This window comes from Gavialis gangeticus, unplaced genomic scaffold, assembly GCF_001723915.1.
Source record: "Gavialis gangeticus isolate Ggan-Ray unplaced genomic scaffold, GavGan_comp1, whole genome shotgun sequence".
Classification (NCBI taxonomy): Eukaryota; Metazoa; Chordata; order Crocodylia; family Gavialidae; genus Gavialis; species Gavialis gangeticus.
The window spans coordinates 98,556,970-98,568,541 of record NW_017729022.1 but is presented as its reverse complement, the minus strand read 5'-3'; the positions used below and the strand labels follow the sequence as shown (position 1 = coordinate 98,568,541).

At 42.2% G+C, this 11,572-nt stretch overlaps 1 long non-coding RNA gene across 1 annotated transcript in view; it reads left to right on the top strand.

The window, feature by feature from the left end:
• The first annotated feature begins 269 nt into the window (after window positions 1-269).
• LOC109296311 overlaps window positions 270-11,572 on the top strand; it is a 79,702-nt gene continuing 68,399 nt past the window's right edge. Inside the window, exon 1 of the long non-coding RNA XR_002096952.1 lies at window positions 270-371. This is a non-coding gene — a long non-coding RNA (uncharacterized LOC109296311). The remainder of the gene's footprint in view (window positions 372-11,572) is intronic.

Sequence of the window (11,572 nt, the reverse complement as noted above, 5' to 3'; positions counted from 1 at the left end):
ACAACTGCTTGTATATGTAAAGTCTATGTATGTTTGCCTGGATTTGGGGTCTAAGTGGATTTTTTATATTTATATATAAAGATTAGATTTCTTTGTATGCAGCTGCTGATCCAATTTGCTTATTTTCTGCCAACATCTCTTCTCGTCTGCGCTGCCCAGGGAAACTCTAGAGCATAAGTCCCACCTCTCAAGTGGAAAGTTCATAGCAACCATCAATCAAAATTTGTTGCCTCTGGCAACCAACAACAAATCTGCCCTAGTTAGTCACAGGGATCAGGGATGATGTGAGATGTGGTTATTATTACACTGATGTTCCACTGAGAATTTCTGGCATCAGGAAGATTTAATATGCAGGAACTTCCAGAAAGAAAGTAAGTATTAAGTAATGTCTGAGGGGTAACTAAAAGAAAACAGCCAACTCCAGGATTAATTTAAAGCTCCTCCAGCTTCCTCATGTCCAGTTGCTGTAACTTTAGAGGAGGAAGATGCCCAGAGCCAGCTTTAAATCTAATGATCAGAAGATTAAACTCTTCATTTTTTGAGATGGGCTTGTTTTAATTATGCAGGGCAGCTACATGCTGAAAACTCTAGTACCAAGTATCGCTTACAATCCTTTGTGATTTCTCTGGTTGAAAATTTGCAGAGGTAGAAATTTTAGTGTTTGCTAATTTTATAATTGTGCTAATTCATATATTTATTGCTTTTATTTGTTACAATTATTTAGTTACTTCTGTAATGCTGTGAGCACCTTGGCAGCAGATGAGGGCTTATCCCAATAAACTGGGAATTTCATTGAGATACTAGACTTGATTTCTCAGTACCTGAACACAGTAATTATTTGCAAAACTGATGTAAAATGCTTCTATTTTAACTGAACTGAATTTTCTGCACTGTTGCAGCATGATACAGGAGGTGAAAGGCAATAAGGAACAGGAAGATGCATAAACAGTAGCATATGTGGCCCAATTCATGCCTTTCATAAGGAGATAACAGAATCATTCTGATGATGATTGTATGGTTTACAGCTTGGGAAGGGAATCTGGACTTTAAACTTCCTAACCCAATGAGGACCCAAGATCAGGACAAAATTCCGAGGTTTAGCTTTCAGTGGCTGCTGAGGGGGAAAGAAAGATTTCTTTAAAGAGAAGACCAAGATGCCTATACTTTATGCTTCAGTATTCACAAAGGGGCTGATGCATCAAAGAGAGGTTATTCCTCAGCTCTGTATCTTCCATGTGTACAGAAGGGGCTTTTGCACTGTCTGTGGGGAAGAAAAAGGCTGCTGTCTTTTCCCAGCACTGGTCCTTCCAGTAAAACTTTTATGAAAGTTCAACAATTTCCACACCCTTGGAGGACATAGTGGAGGACATGATCTGGCCAATTTGTTATTCTCTCTATTTTTCTGGTGCCCTTTGAAAGACACATGGTATTTTCAAAGAAGTCAAGTCAGAGGTCATCACTGGCTTGGCTTGACATTTAGACACATATTTTAGAAAAAGAAATAGGAGGCTGACATTCACTGGTGAAAAACAGAGGGAAGGTGAAAAAGAGAGGGAAACCTTTTGTTTACCACAAATTTTTAGAGCACTATTTCTCTCTCTCATTCCCTGTCATTTATTCAGGTTCTAAAAATAATTCCCCCATTCCATCAATGCAAAAAACACAAACTATTTATAATGCATGGCTTTAACACCTGCTGCATTGCAGCAGTCACCGTGCAAAAACTATTGACAATGTAACTATTACAGCAAACTGGCTTCCCTGACCATTTCTTTCAGGAAGTACAGTGGAGAAAAAATTCTAAATTCACTTGGTAACCTATGAGGTTTTTTTCCCCCTCAGGCATCTTGAAATCAACATGAGTCATTGCCCTGGGTGGCATGAATCCACTGAAGTCAGGGGAGTTGTGCCGATTTATGCCACTCAAGGATCCAGGCTGTAATTCAGTATATTTATTCTCATTCATGTTACCTGTGGTCTGAGAAGAGTTTAATTGTGGCTACATAAGGGACATGTAGCTGGGCTGCTCTGATGCACTGTAATTCAGTCTGCTGGTAATTATTGCACTCCAGCAGACTCCAGCATCATGTGTATCAGAATCCCTGCACTGAAAAATGGGGGGAGGGGGAGAGAGAGAGCACTTTAATTAAAGCTCATTCAACAAGCTTTAGTTAAAGCAGCCCTACCACCATTTTTCAGCATGGGGATGCTGATACAGGTGATGCTCTGGTAAATATTATACTTCGCCTGAGCACTTGCAAGCACATAAAACCTCAATGGAAGAATAGAGTGGGAAAAAGCATTTTTGTTAACAGACAGAAACAGTTTATGCCTTCATAATTGAGGCTGGATTTGGGAAGACTTGGGAATTTAAGGAGAATTTGGGCCAAGTCTTGAGTGATCCCATCCCTGTATATAAGTTTGGGCAAGAGCCATACAAAATGTAGTTGTCCCACAGGATTCAACTTGAAGCCAGGTGAATTCCAGTGATGTCAGCTGAAGTGTGTCTGTGGTTTTGGATTCATCCAAACCTGAGTTGAAACCCCAGGGTCCCAGGACATAAACTGATATTCAGAAAACCTGAAGAAGGCCATAGTCATCAAGTGTTGGCCTGCTCAGTTTGGGTCTTAATTCTACTACCTGGTCTCATACAGATGAGTACTGGGGCAAGGAGTGTCCGCTACAGTGTAAGACCTGATTCTGACTTGGAATGTCTATTCCCTGGGGACAACTGTTGTTTCCAGGGGTCTGTCCTGGGCCTGGTATTGTTTAATATCTTCATTCCCATGAGCGTTCTCATGAGTGGGGATGTGTGTTCTCTGGGGACAGCTATCAGTGGCACATATTTGTCTGGTGCATGGCAAATTGCATGCAACCAAGGTGGGGTAGGGCAAGCTGGAGCCAGCACCTAGGCTGGCCTCAGAAGCCTTACCTTGGGTCCTGGGGGCCTCCTGGGGCTCCAGCACTGGCAATCTAGGGGCACAGAGTCTGGCCAACAGCCAGAACATGCCTCTGTCTGGCCAGGTTCTGGTTTTGGGTGGCACATGTGACCAACACATGTGTCACCCCGCTTTTTTCTGGCATAGGCTTTTTTTTTTTTTTACACAGAGATCTCCTGGTGTCAAAACCCTCCCTGCTGTGTTGCCAATTAGCAGCACAGTAAATACTTGCATGTGCAGCGTGTGCAGTTTGTAGCACCACAGGTGGGTCTTTGGTGCTGCAAACTGCATATGTGCACTTATCTGGACATGCCCTTAGGTGCTAAATGAATGACAGATAGGCTCAAACTCCAGTGTAAATTATTGTAGGTTAACTATATTTGGAGTTTGTCTACACTGTGTCATAAAATACAGAGGGCCTCACACTATGGTGAAGGTGGAATGATTCTTCTTCAGTCAAATAACAGTGTTACAATAGCGGGCAACTGGTATAAGTAAGGTTGCCTCAGGTTGTGGGCCCCCAAAAGTAGTACATTTGTCTAGAACTGGGATTCAGGAAAATGAGCAACCTCACAGCACATGGCCCACCAGGCTTTTCACACCATCAGGCTTTTCACAAGAGACTGTAGAAAGAGCCACAAAAGTTGTTGGAGGCAGTCTAGGTGGAAACAAGAAAACAAGGAATAGGAGATGCAGGGTAGAACTACTAGATACAATGTAGTGCTATCTGAAGATACACAAGCTGTCTTTGACACTGTTTCCCACAACATTCTCAGGAACAAACTAAGGAATTGCAAACTAGACCAAAGTACTGAAATGTGGATACTTAACTGGTTGTATGATCATGCTCAACTAGGAGTTATCAGTGGCTCAATATCTAGTTGGGAGGCAGTGTAAAGTGGAGTTCCTCAGGGGTCTGTCCTGGGTCTGGTATTATTTAATATCTTCATTAATGATTTGAATGATGGGATTGATTGCACACTTAGCAAATTTGTGGATGACACTAAGTTGGGTGAAGTGCAGGGCTAGGATCAAGAATGATCTGGACAGATTGGAGAAATGGTCTGCAATCAACCAGATGAAATTCAGCAAGGACAAGTGCAAAGTCCTGCACTTGTGACAAAATAATTGCATGCACAAATATAGACTGGGGAATGACTGGCTGGGTTGCAGTCTTGCAGAGAAGAACTTAGGGTTTACAGGGCATGTCTACACATTGCTGTACAGCGATGTTGCTATGGAACAGTGCTTTAGTACTTCTGTTTGGAAGTACTAGAGGACGGCACAGTATAGGTGGTTACTGTGCCATGTCCATGGTGCATGGTTAGATTTCGCCACTAAGTTGCCATAGCAGTGCACTATAACTGGGGAGCACGTTGCTATGGTGACATAGCTGTTGATTACAAGTAGACCCATGTGATCACTACATTACTGTAGCACACTATATGGCAATGTAACGGGTTGCTACGTCGCCATAGGCTGAAGTGTAGATGCACTCATTGTATACCTTTTAAGACTTAAATCTCCCTCATTAGACTCAAGGAACCCTTTGTTAGATTCAAGGTACCCCTTGGGAAATGCCAGCTCTTAGTTTTCACTCATTTTTTGACTAGAGAAAACTAATACAGCAATGTTTTCTGTTACAAAGAACTCAGAAGGACCACAACAGCTCAGAATGTATTCAATACCAGAGATTCCTATTTGAAATCTCTGGTTTTATTTTGTGAAACATGTTTGCACACCTAACAGTGTTAACATTGTGTGGAACCCTGCAGCACCCTTGAAAGGGTCCCAAGCCACCCTAGGGTGCCTCAGCACTCTGGTTGAGAACCACTGCTGTAGACCATAAACTGTATATGAGCCAACAGTCTTTCTTGTTGGGGAAAAAAAAGTCAACAGCATACTGGAGTGTCAGGAGTGCAATCTTCAAATCAAGGGAAGTGTTTCTTTACTCTATTACATTAGTGAGGCCTCACCAGGAGTACTGTGTCCAGTTTTGGACCCCACAATTTAAAAAATATATGAACAGATTGGAGAGAGCAATGGAAATTTTTAGTGGCTTGGGAAGCATGCCCTATTATGAGGAAAGGCTAAAGAGCTAGGGTTATTTAATCTGGAGAAGAGAAGACTGAAGGGGGATTTGATAACTGTCTTCAAATACCTGAAGGATAATTATAGAGAAGATGGAGATGGGATTTTCTCTGTGCCATCTGGGGCAGGGCTAGAAGCAATGGACTCAAGCTGCAGCAAAGGAATCTTACTGGTAGGCTGCAATCTTTTGATTATGAGGGTGGTCAAACACTGGAACAAGCTACCAAGAGAAGTTGTGGAATCTCTATCTCTGAAAAATTTCAAGAGCAGGTTGGAGAGACACCTGCTTTTGGATGGGATGGTTTAGTCAGTGATTACTCTGCCTTGAGCAGGGGAGATGACCTTGCTACTGTCATCTACTTGCCCTACTTTCCTATGATCCTAAGCTGGCTCAGGTACTAGACGTATTATAGCCACATTAAGCCCCACAATAATCATGCTTTACCTGAGCTAATAGACCTGCTTCTCAGTGGGGCTAACTGGTCTTGGGAGGGAACACTGTGCTAATATGCTAATATCGCCAAACTGTTCCATTGGTTCATTGATTATGAACTGCACTGGCCGTTATTCAAAGCTGTACTCCCCCAGCAGAATCAACAGGGAGAGTGCTGGTATTACCTAATTAAACTATTCCTTTGCAGGTTGCAAAGTATTGCAGAAAATATTCCTTACTGGGTTGAATGCCCCCATAACAAGAACTGAGTGTATATTTTTCAAGGGAAAAATTGTCTAATGAATGTATTCTCCTTTTCTTCTCATAGGATCTCTGTGAGCAGATCACAATTTCCTTACATTTATTGCTTGGCAAGAGTTGAATCTTGTACTGGCACTTATTTCTGACCACAGAGGGTGCATCCAGATGAGCTTGCATGTGCAGTTTGTGGTGCTGCAGACCGCACATGCCACGCATGCAGACATTCCCTGCACTTCTAATTCGCACTGTGTGAGGTTTTTTTTTTGATATTGGGAGATCCCAGTGTAAAAAAAACTGGTGATAGAAAAAAGCATTAACTCCACATGCCAGACTCATGCTCTGGCCATTGGCCAGGCCCTGTGAACCCAGGATGCGACCATTGGTGCCCTAGGAAGCCCCCCAGGTAAAGCTGCTAAGCCCAGCTCAGTTGTTGGCCCCAGCCTCCCATACCCTACTCATGGCAACTTGCCATGTGCCAGAGTGTATCTGCAGGGGTGTTCCCTAGGGAAAGCTAGCAGCAGCATAAATATGTGCCTCTGCTAGTTGTCTCCAGGGAATGCATGGTCCTGCACATGGGGATGCGTCCAGAGACTTCTCAGCAAGGATTTGCCATCTGGGCTCTGCTATCCAGTTGTGGCTCAGCAGATAAAATACCCAAGGCCTGATTCTAGCCTGGTGGCCCCTATTCATTGTTTCAGTGGTGTCAGGAGGGCAGACAGTAGAATTTCCCCTGTGCAGAAGCAGTGCTGGACTAGATTGTCTGCTCATAATCAGGTTTATGGAAGAATTAGCAGAAAGGGGAATAGATGGCAACACTGGCCTGCAGAACCGTCCAGGGATAGCCAGATAAAGCTGCTATAAATCATGGTAGATTCTGAGACTCTGGGCAAAGGTGAACCCCACAGAATCTGGTAGGGGTCTGAAACTATTTTTGCCCTTCTACCTCTCTCTTGGGCTTTGCCTTTGGTGATTCATTTTCTGAAAAGCACAACACAGACTCTGGCCTAAAGTATTTATATCTCTTTTCTGACTGGCTAACAGTATCAGAGCTCCTCTTCTGAACACCAACTCATACTAGTGAAACAGATGCTAGAACTTGACTGTGTCACACACTATCCCCAACATTTGTGTCAATATTGTCCGGTTATGGGTGAGGCCAACAATTTTGCCTATATGACTTACAAGTACAACATTCAGTGGCATTAGCCTTATCATGCATGGACCCTATTCTGCTTGAATATCTGCAGAAAGCAAACAAAAACATTGATTCAAGTACTCCTAGAATATAAAGTACAGTAGATCCTTGATTTACGCAATTCTGACTTATGTGTGTCTTGTGTTTACATGATTTTTTATTAGGGTCTGGACTGGAAAATGCCCCCCGAGATGTGTGTTTACACTCATGAGATTCACATATATACATGAATACCTTACAGGATTTGCAGGCAGAATCAAGCAGAGCTGTGTCGCCATTATGGTAGCAATACTCGCGTAAGTCAGGAGTCTACTGTATTCATAGAAGCCTAAAAACAGCAGCGGTCAAGGGGAGCACATGGAATTAATGCACTAGCCTAAGTCATTATGCAGAGCACACCCAGGGCTAAAACAATTCTCAGCCTTCAGAAATCAGAAGTCATAAATCTCCTCAGAACATTTTAAAGTTTAATAACACTCTTTATCTTCAAAGCAGCCCTTTTTATTTCAAGTTGGTTCAATTGTACAGTAGTTTTGACACCTCTGATTACTAATTCATCAGTATTAGTGATGAAGTCCAAAACCACCACTAAGACTGTCTAGGGCTGAGAACATACTTTAGTTAAAAAACAAGGTCTTAGCAACCCTCCCCACTTTGCTGTGATACAAGTACTACCAGACTCTCCTTCAATAAAAGTCCAAATCATAAGATAGTCATCACCCAGAGCCTATTCTCTCCGATTTAAGCCTTTATGAATTAAAAGCATCTACATAGGGTAAGCATGAGACAGGAAGAAGAAAAGAACCAGTAAAGTTTACATGTAACTTCTATCCATTTCCATGTTTTATACTCTAAGCTACTTTCTGTCACATTCCTGGAAAATATTGGTCTTCAGACTGGTATAGATAGATGAGATGTTCATCTCAGTATGAAGTGAGTATTATGGGGTTAAAACAGAGCCCAGAAGCTAGCATAAGGATGTAGGTAAGGAACAGAGAATGTGGCTAGGGCTGCCAGATGCCAGCTGTAATATCTTGAAGCCCTCTTCTTGTAAGGTTTAGCAGAAGATTTTACATTATCAGGGAGATGTAAAACACAAGGCAGTAACTATCCATGGTCCTCTGCAGGAAGGTAATATGAGAACTTCGGGGCTTTTCTGGAAGCATTATTCTTTGGGTTCTTGGAAAGAGAGTGTTTGTGAGAAGAGGGCAGTCAGGAAGGATGGTTTTGGTAAGGAGGGTTAGGATTACGTTGTACAAATGTGGAGGGTATTTGGAGGTCTGTCCATGAATTATTATGCCATTGTTGCTATGTTCTTCAAGACCAGAGGTTTACTTCAGAGGTATCTCTGTTTAAATATTCATGGTTGGTGTGTGACACAGGGAGGAAGGTGCTAGTGAAATCATACTCTATATATCCCTCACATATCCAAACATTATGCTATGGGTTTTGAGTAATATTTGTGAAAACCCTCAGAGCAAAGGTGCTCTTGAAATCCAAGCCACTTATATTGAGAGTGCCCCCTTTCTGCTACACAAACTGACTCTGAGCTTGCTTTGGCTGTTACTAACTCAATAGAAGTTTATCTATTGACCTAAATGGAAACAGAAATGGATCTTTTTGAATGCCAGCTTTGGATAGGAGAGATGTCAGAGGGAAGAGACTACCAGTATTTTCTCAGATGGTTAAAACCTACAGGAGGAGTGATCTTATTTAGGGAGGACTGTCCTATTTTCTTATTATTCCTCATTCTGTCCTTCCATAAAGCTCTTTTATTCAAATTGATTTGATGGGGATCATTAATGTGGGATCCTGACTGTCTCTGTTTATAACTGTACAGCTGTCTCTGCCAGTGTTTGAAGCACTTTGATGTGGACCAGAGAGCAGCTGGAACTTCAAACAGGAAAATGAATGGGATACCACACAATAGTTGAATTAAGACAATTTGCTTCCTTCCATAAACTCTGATTAGAAATGATACAGTGAAATAAAAGCAGGTATTATTACCATCTGATGGTTTCAATTTCCAGTAATTTTAGTAGACGTACTAAACAACCAATGATTAGACAAAAGTGGACTCAAACCAGCAGTTGATTACATTGGAAGCATGATAATTTCACTTAACCATGAATGCAAAACAAGTCTCTACATTTATTCAGCTATAATTTCAGTCTCCTCATGTGTTATGATCTTGCCTTGTTTTGCAAACATCAAAGGAATTGATTCATGTCAAATAACCAACAGCATTTTCTTCTCTACATGAATAATTCCTGTTACTGATTTGTATTGTAAAAGATAAATACCTTTTTCTCTCCTCCTGTATTGAGACACAGTTTAGAACAATTAGCTGCCTCTAGGCTAGTTCAGATTATTATTTGTTCTTCTGACAGGTCTAAAAAAAGTCACAGTGTGAGCTGTTTTAGAAGAGATACTATGAATATAGCCAAAGTAATGTACACAATGGTTTTAAGTACTTTGTTTTCAGTACTGTTCATGATTGTATGTAATGGTGATGGAGACTGATGCCTGTACACATTCATCAAAAGGCATATTTCCTTGACTGACAGTGGCTCTGGCACTGCTTCTAGCTAGCATCCCCAAAGCTTGCAGCAGGTATTTGCTTGATGGACAATCATCTCCACAACCATTTTGAAAGCCCATTTGGAAATAATAGCCCTATTATAGTAAGTGGAGGCAACATTATCAAAATCATTTATTCTGTCTGATCCTAAATATATCCCTTAAGGATTTCAGGGGGTGAAAATAGCCAACCCCCAAAACATATTAAAACTATATTGCAGGGCAAACTGGGAATCAAATGTCTGATGCATATTGAAGACTCCTTTGCCTCTACACTCCAGCCCTATTGGTAGGCTCTCAGTTTTGAGAACAATCCAAATAACCAAATACTATATATTCCTAGAATTCAAACACATGTCTTTACTATGATATTTTGTCCTCCATAAAGTGAGTATTTCTTTAGTAAAATAAGAAAAGCAATTTTTAAAATGATTTACCATCATCTGTTTTTAATGGACTCTATTAAGCAGCCCATTTCTGTCCTTTTCAGGGCCCCAAATGCATCTGAAAGAACAGCTAGCAACTGCTGAGGCTAAACAAGCAGGGGTCCAACATGATTTCTGTGACTAGAGGGAGCAAGGGGGTTAGGCCTCATCAACACTACAAATTATATTTTGATTAAGCTATTTGCTAAGCTAAATAATAAATTGACCTTGATCTAGGTCTCTGGCTTTCCTTACGTGAATGTCAGCAAAATAGTAAAGTATAGCACTTGAATTTTTTTTAGAAAAATACAATTTGGCCCTGTCTACACATACAACAACAAACTGACTTATAAAAGGACACACTGGTGCATCAAAAAATACAATTAATGATTAGCCATAAACTCTGGCACATATTGCACTGGAGTTTATAGCTCCCAGGAGTTGTGTTTCAGTGTATGCCCAGGACTGCAGCATGTTTTGCTGAGTTGGAGAAGCCCTGGCTGGCAGGGTGCCTGGGGCAGTGAGCCTGCCAGTCCAGGGCTACTCTGGCATGGCTCAACATTGTACAGGGGCTGGCTGGGGCGCAAGTGTGTTTCAGTGTGGGGCTAGTTGGCAAGCAGCCCCACACTGAAGCACCCTCATTCCCCAGCCAGCCCCATCAGAATCTACAAATGTGTTCCTGTGGAAAAAAAAGACTCCACCATAGAATAGTACTTGTGTTTACAAGCAGAGGTATGCAAAACGGCCTGTATTCAGTTCAGATTTGGATTCAGCCCAAATCAGGGACAATGATTTGATTAGTTGATTTGGATCACTGTCCCCAATTTGATTTGGGTGAATCTGAATCTGAAGATTCAATGCTGATTCAGAGAACAAGCGATTCAGCCATAGGCACAGCTTTAAATGTTTTTTCCACATACCTTGAGGTACCAGGCATGGCTCATGAACATTGTGATGCTGGGGTGGATGGAGCGTCTCACAGGAGTGTGTGGGGGCAACCCACATGCTTGGTGGCAAACCCGGAAGTGGACCTAAAGTACTCCTGTGCATTCCCTGGCACTGGGTCTGCTGCCAAACACGCTGGGGAGCCCCTTGCGCTCCTGTGGGATGCTCCATCTGCCCCAGCATCTCAGCATTCACAAGCTGCCTGGTACCTTGAGGTATGTAGAAAAAACATTTAAAGCTGTGTCTATATCTAAATCATTGAATCTTTCCGAATCTCTCTGAATTCATTCGGAGGATCTGATTTGATTTGAAGAGATGAAAGGGTCTCCTGATTTCATAGTTTCATAGTAGCTAGGGTCAGGGGGGACCTGAACAGATCATCTAGCCTGACCCCCTCCACAGGCAGGAATGAATGCTGGGTTCACAAGACCCCAGACAGGTGATCATCCAACCTCCTCTTGAATTTGCCCAAGGTAGGGGCGAGAACCACTTCCCTGGGAAGTTGGTTCCAGGTTTTGGCCACCCTAACTGTAAAATATTGCCTTCTGATCTCTAACCTAAACCTATTCTCCATCAGCTTATTATCATTGTTCCTCGTCACCCCAGGTGGTGCTGGGGAGAAAAGGGCTCTACCTAATTGCTATTGATCTCCCCTGATGAGTTTGTAGGCAGCCACCAGGTCCCCCCTCAGCCTCCTCTTGCT